This window comes from Oratosquilla oratoria, chromosome 25, assembly GCF_046742065.1.
Source record: "Oratosquilla oratoria isolate Oo_2021 chromosome 25, ASM4674206v1, whole genome shotgun sequence".
Lineage (NCBI taxonomy): Eukaryota > Metazoa > Arthropoda > Malacostraca > Stomatopoda > Squillidae > Oratosquilla > Oratosquilla oratoria.
This window is the reverse complement of record NC_134801.1, coordinates 49,546,731-49,554,230: the sequence shown is the minus strand read 5'-3', so window position 1 is coordinate 49,554,230 and position 7,500 is coordinate 49,546,731.

The window sequence follows — 7,500 nt, the reverse complement described above, 5'->3', positions numbered from 1 at the left end:
TTCCTAAAACAAATTATTACCGATGCTAAGACGGGAGAACACTGGATTTACTCTTAACTAAAAATGAGGATCTAACGAGAAACATACAAGTGAATGACAGTCTAGACTGTAGTGATCATCATGAAATATATATTATATGATATATGGGAAAAATTAATCAAATAACATTCTAGTACCAGACTTCAGGAGAGCCAGTTTTGTAAAGCTGAGGAAATATTTATGGTAATTGATCAAATATGAGGCCAGCACGGAGGATAGTGACAGAGTCAGCTGTCTGTGACCCGACCAAGGTCATGGACGAAATTATGCAATACCCAGGTCAGGTCGTATATAAGTCTGAGGTCAATAGCAAGGACATCAGTCTAGACGAAATGTACAGCAATCTAACCGCTATTATTTTGTTTGCACAAAATAAATTCGTTCCCCTCAAGGCGATTCGGATGAATGATGATACTCACAAATGGATGAGCGGATAGGCTGAAAATCGAAATCGAAATAAAAAGAGGGCTATACATCAGAGTAAAAAACGTGGTTACGCACCATAGATCTAGATATAACGGTATAGCTGGACTGGTTAAAAAACACAGTAGTAGTATCGTATGGCTTTCTTACACCTCCAACTTTGTATTTGCTAGCCAGTCAATGAATGTTTGATTTGCTTCATAGATAGTCTGGTAACCCCCTAGCACTGCTGTGATTGGGCAGTGCAGTACGATCACGATGCGCCGGATCACCACGATCACGATGCGCCGGATCACCACGCTGTCATCGTGCGGTGGCTTAAGTACCCTAATGCCTAAGGATTGGGGGAAAACTAAGAGTGATCCCAACGTGGCATCCGGACATAGACTCGATCTATCTCCCGGATACACACCTCCACAATCATGAAAAGCACAGTGAAGCGCAGCTACGAAATTAAGGTTGCCAGACAAGCAAGATCCAGCCTAAGGGGCTTCTTTCATCTTTATAGGAAGAAATATAAGGCAAGGGTAGGCCCAATTAGAATTTACGAAGATATCTTGATAGATTCGAAGGATAAAATGAGCGAGACGTTTATTGAATATTTTCTCGCGGTATTTACAAAGGAGAGGTTTGATAAAGTACCTGACTTCACCCGATCTTCAGTGCGAATAAAGGAACCAGGCTAACTAATATCAGCATTATTAGGGAAGAAGTAAGCATAGACACTGATAGACTTAAAGCTACAAAACCTCCGGGTCCAGATGATTTTTTCTCCGATAGTGCTCCTCCAGGAGTGTAAATTTGAAATATGCTACCAGTTAACGGAAATATTTGATAAATTGATAGACAAAGGATTCGTGACTATTGCTTATGGGCAGGCTTTGTTCATGTTTTCAAAATCGTCTATGCATAACTACAGGCAAATCAGTTTGATATCGATTATAGTATAAAGTTAATAATAATAGAATCTAAGATAACACCGAGAGACATCTGAGTCGTGATTCACTTCATGGATTCACCAAGGGTAAGTCAAATGTAACTAATATTCTATCTTTTATGCAATAATGTATACAAGGCGTCAGATAAAAATTATAGTTACGATCGTATGAAAAAAATGATAATCATAATAGCAACAACGCTAGACTTCGATTTTATGTCGTCTTGTGACAGATAATGAATAAAATATTCACTGTTGGTTAATTTTCTGTAAGCTGAAAACTGCTCTACCTTTAACCAAATATATTACCGTAAGATTTTTTTTTTTTTAAATCGCCTACTTTTCCATCGTGAATTCAATGTTTATTTATGCCGCTGAGCATACGAAGTTTGTATTCTAAGTTGGTATTCTCTAGTAATATAACTAACATGTCTACGTAACGATACCAATAATCTCCCTTCCCCATGGTACGTATATATTTATCTACCTGAAATGTTTACATGTAGAGGGAGGCCATAATGACACTATATGTATATATGTTCATATATATATATATATATATATATATATATATATACACAATATATGTATATATGTTCGTATATATATACAGTATATATATAAATATATATATATATTTTATATATATATATACATATAATACAGTATATGTATATATGTTCGTATTTTTATTTTCATTTTTCTTTATATTTCTCCTTTTTCTTGTCTTTTTTTTTTCTTCATCTCTTTTCTGCCTCGTTTTAATTTCTAATTTTCTTATCATTGCCCTGTTTTTTCTTTTACCTTATCACCTTGTCCTTGCCTCTCTTTAGTCTCTATGCCCCTTGTCTTCCTTTGCCTTGTCTTACCTTGCAGCCTCCGCATTCCTAGCCTTCCTTTTGTCTTTTCGTATCCTTTAGATTCCGAATTCTTTATATTCATTCGTTTTATCTCAGCTTGCCTTGTCTTGTCCTCTTGTCTTGTCTTGTCTTGTCTTGTCTTGTCTTGTCTTGTCTTGTCTTGTCTTGTCTTGTCTTGTCTTGTCTTGTCTTGTCTTGTCTTGTCTTGTCTTGTCTTGTCTTGTCTTGCAGCCCCGTCTGACTCCCGCAAGACGCTCGCCCTGGTGATCGCCTTCATTGGGGAAGGATTTAAGACCTTCTTTTCGGCGACATCGTCCCCAGACTCCCGTCCCTCAAAAATCAGACGATTCTGTGTGGCCCAGGAACCAAATCGAGGCGAACTACACGTGTCGACGACCCTATGTTTGTAGATTTAGTTAAAAAAGAAAGAAAAAAAGAGTGACTATAAGAGAAAAAAAGATGATGATGAAGGGAGTGGCCGTGTTGAATACGGTAGATAATATCCTCTTAAGAGACATTTCCCGTTGCCCTGGTGACCGAGAGAAGTTACTTAACAGACGGACAAAGGCGGGGGTCCGGGGGGTGGGGGGTGATGGTGGGTTAGTGGGCTGGCTTGGATAGAGGTGAAAGGGAATTATCAGGAAGACGGATGACACGAGTGAAGGTGTGAGAGGAGGAGGAGGAGGAGGGGGTGATGGAGAAGGAGGATCATGTGGCAGAGGAGAATCACAAGGAAAAGGAGGAAAAGAGAGAGGGAGAGGAAGAGGAGGAGAAGAAAGAGAAGGAGGGAAAGAGGAGAAGGAGGAGGAGGAAGAGGAGGAGGAGGAGGAGGAGAAGAAAGAGAAGGAGGGAAAGAGGAGAAGGAGGAAGAGGAGGAGGAGGGGGTGATGGAGAAGGAGAATCAGGAGGAAGAGGAGGATCACAAGTAAAAGGAGGAAAAGAGGGAGGAAGAGGAAGAGGAGAAGAAGAAAGAGGAGGAGGAAGAGGAGTAGGGAAAGAGAAGGAGAAGGAGGAGGAGGAAGAGGAGAAAGGAAAGAGGAGGAAGAGGAGAAGAGAAAGAGAAGGAGGAGGAGGAGGAAGAGGAAGAGGAGGACACTAACAGTCGTTCTGCTGGTCAGTATGCTCCACAGACGTGAGATTGATCGACTGATTCCCTCTTCCGTCTTCTTCCACTACACCTCCCCCCTACGTCTCCTCCTCTTACTTCTCCTCCTCTTACTTCCCCTATTCCACCTCTTACTTCTCCTCTTCCACCTCCTACTTCTCTCTCTCCTCCACTTTGGACTTCTCCTCCACCTCCTACTTTTCCTCTTCCTACACCTCCTACTTCTCGTCCTCCTTCACTTCTTACTTCTTCTCTTCCATCTCTTACTTCTCCTTCTTTTCTTTCTCCTTTTCTTTCCCTTTTTTTCTCCAGCTCCTCCTCCACCTCTTACTTCTCTTCTTCCTCCTCTTCCTCTTTCTCCTCCCCCTCTTCCTTGTCAGTTTCTCTCTCCTCGTCCTCTTTCTCCTCCTCTCTTCCTCCTTCTCCCTCGAAGGAGATATTGACTGCATAAGATTTATGGACCCGACACGTTAGAGCCTTTACTGGTGTCTGTTTAGTAGTCCAAAGACAGTAGCATTCTCATATGATTGGAGGCTGATCTCCACTCAAAAAAAAAGAAGAAAAAAAAAAAAAGACTGATCACTTTCAGCTTCTACTGTCCCTACGTTCTGCTATTAGCATCCTTAACTCTTTTTTTCTTTGCCACTTCTCTTATCCACATTTCTGGCGCGATATTATCCATAAGGAAAGAAACACTGGTTATCATAGACAAAATGATAATAGTAATGCTTCCTCTCCATCTCCTCCTCCTTTCCCTCCTCCTCCTCTTCCTCCCCATCTTCCTCCTCCTCCTCCTCCCCATCTTCCTCCTCCTCCTTCTTTTCTCCGTCCTCCTCCACTTCCTCTTCCTCCTCCTATGACCCCTCCAACACCTCATCTTCATCCTTCTCCTCCTCCTCCACTTTCTTTTTCTCTTCTTCCTCTTTCGTCTCCCCTCCACCTTCATTTCCTCCGCTTTCTCCTCTTCCTCCTCTTCCTCCTCCTCCGCCTCTTCTCCTTCAGTGCACCCTCTATCTCCCTACACCTTCTCCTTTTCCTCCAACTCTTTCTGTTCCTTCGTCTTTCACTCCTCTTCTTCCTCCTTCTCTTCTTCCTTTACCTTCTCCCCCTTTCCCCCGCCACCTAATTCTCCTCTTCCTCTGGCTCCTCCTACTTTTCTTTCATTTCTTATTCCTTTTCCTTTGCTTTGTTTTCCTATTTCTTAGCTTACTCCTCTTCTTCTACCTCTACCTCCTCCTCGTCATTATCCAACTCCATTTCATTTTATTCTTTCTCCTGTTTTTATTTCACACTTCCCCTCCTCTTCCTTCTCCCTCCTCTTCCTTCTCCCCCTCTTCCTTCTCCCCCTCTTCCTTCTCCCCCCTCTTCCTATTGCTCTACACCCTATCCTCCTCCTCATACCTCTACACCTCCTACTCCATCTTCTGTTCCTCCTTTTACTTCTCCTCCCATCCTCCTCCCCTCCTCCTCCTTTACCTCCTCCACCTCCTCCACCTCCTGGTTAGACTGGGCCCCGGACACTGCGGGTTGTGTTCCTCAAGTTTGTCAATTCGCTTTGTCCTGAAGAGGGGAGATGGGAAGAGGCGAGAGGGTGGAAGGACAAGAAGAGAGAAAAGGAAGAGGAGGGAAAGAGAAGGAGTAGAAGGACGGCGAAAGGACGAGGAAGGGGAAGAGGAGGAGGAAGGGAAGGGGAGGAGAAGAGGGAGTGTGTATGGACGAGGAGGGGCAAAAGGAGGAGGAGGAGGAGGTGGTGAAAGGGGAGGGACAGAAGTAGGATGAGAATTAAACAAAAGAAGAGATGAAAAGGTAAGCGAAATAGAAGGAACAGATAAGAAATAAAGGGGAGAGGAGAAAGAAATTGAGGAAAAAAAAGAAAAGAAAAGGAAGTAAGAGAATAAAAAGAAAGGAAGATGGGGGAAGTAAAACAGGGAATAAAGGGAGGGAAGAGAAGGAAAGTAGAGGAAGAAAGATATACATAAAAGGAAGTAAAAAAAGGGAGGGAAATGGAGAAAAGGGAGAGAGGCAAGGAGAGAAAGGGAGAGGAGGAAGAAATACGAGATAATGAAGGAAAAAAACGGAAGAAAAGAAATAAATGGAAGAAAAACAAGGGTAGAAAAGGAAAGGAAACGGGAAGAAAAGAAAACAGGAAGGAAGTTAATGAATTGAAAGAAGAATAGGAAGGAAGGTAAGGAAAGGAAAGAAGAATAGGAAGGGAAGGTTTGGAAGAAAGGGAAATAAGATTAGAAAGGGGAGGAAAGGAAAGGGGGGAAGGAAAGGAAAAGAAACCCGTGGAAAGTAGCGTGAGGAAAAAAGGGGCTAAAATGGCCGCGGAGAGCCGCAGAGGACAGAAAAGAACAAAGCGGTGCACTTCCGTCCGAATTCGGCGCCGACAATTCCCAGGAGCTTCTTTAGCTGGCGCAATATCATTTTCTATATCAAACAATCCTGGCATCATCGGAAGCTTTTTTGGTCTCGTGAGATTCGAATCCCGTATTTCTCTTCAATTCCAAACAGTGAATGCTACTTGTCCCAACAGTCTAGTCGCATATGACAACGGTGGCGACTTCGGCCGCAGCTACGCGCCTCCTGGCGTACGCTCTTGACCCTGAGTCCCTCATCCCTGAAGACTCTCTCCTCGTGACTTTAAGTATGGCGACATTAAAATTTTCTTTCTGACTGACGCCAGACTATTTCATTCAACTTGGAAGAACCTTCCATACCGTTAAGTATACAATATAACTAAGTTCATTCAATCATCTTGTATGAGCATGTACCCCTCACTTTCCCCATATATACTTGTACCTTAATGTAAGCATTCTGCTGAAGAGGACTACAGATAGTAGTCGAAATATACAGTTTCCCTGTACTTTCCGTTATCATTTCTCCAATAGTGGGTTTATAGTGAACTTTTACAAATGTGTTATAACATACCAATTTCCAAACGAGCAGTATTTGTTTGACCAGGACATGCCAACCCTACTGATGGCATTTACCATAATAGAATCTATAAAGTGAGCTATGTAGTGGTGAAGAGCTTACACCACGAGGAACCTAGCACATGGCCAAAGCCGTCATATAAGTCTTTTGTACATGGACAGCGCGGTCAATTGGCAGTCACCAGCAGAGCTAAGTCAAATCTATAATGACCCTTGCGTTGAAGTATAAAGACTTTCGTAGTCACTTGCATTATAATTACCATTTGATTTGCATTTAAATTCAGTTATGATGCTTCCTTGGAAGTTACGTAGTCTTTCCGTCATAAATAGAAATCTCATTTCCTTTTTATTTATGTTCAGTAAACAAGAAGTTTCTTTGATAGAAATAATTTATATTTTTCTTTTGGATTTATGTCTGGTGCTTTGTGAAGTTAGTGATTTCCATTCCAGTACTGAATTCCCTGAGGGGCTCACAGTAGCTTCCAATGAATAAATGAATAAATGAAATCGACGACTTTAACATTTCGGACGATGAACCAATGGATTTCTAAATCAAAAACGTTTGATTTTTCAAAGGTGTAGTCCGTCTTTACGCCTCTATAGGACCCACAATGGTAATGATCTCATATATAATGACCGATACCTCTTCATACCAGACTCACTGCATGAATTGGTCATCAAGGTGCAGCCGAGGAAATGACTTCGTCTTTCTTTTACCGTAGATATCTAAGTAAACAGCCTACGCCAGGAAGCGCGTACCTGCGGCCGAAGCCGTTATCTTTCCCATATTATAGTTTTTAGGGACCACTGGGGGCAGGAGGTAACAATCACTGCTGGGAATCGGAGAGGAACGCTGTTGGTTTAATTATAAGTTTCCTGGGTCTCTTAGAAGCTTCTTGCTTTCATAAAATCCTCGGCAATGGTGACTGTTTCCCTGAAGAAAAAGAAGAAGAAAGAAGTTGAGGAACCTAAAGCAAAAGGCGCCTCACTGCTGCCGAAGCCATCGCCCCGTGCCCTGTGAGCTTTGAGGACTGTCACTGCTGAGAATCAAAGAGAAGTGCGGGATTCGAACCTAAGACTAGAAAGACACGAGACCAACCACGCCTCTGATTATTCCACCAGCGTACTCATAACAATGATAATAATACCCTAAGGCGTAAATGCCCCATTCCAGCTCTCGATAACCAAAAGTTAATCAAT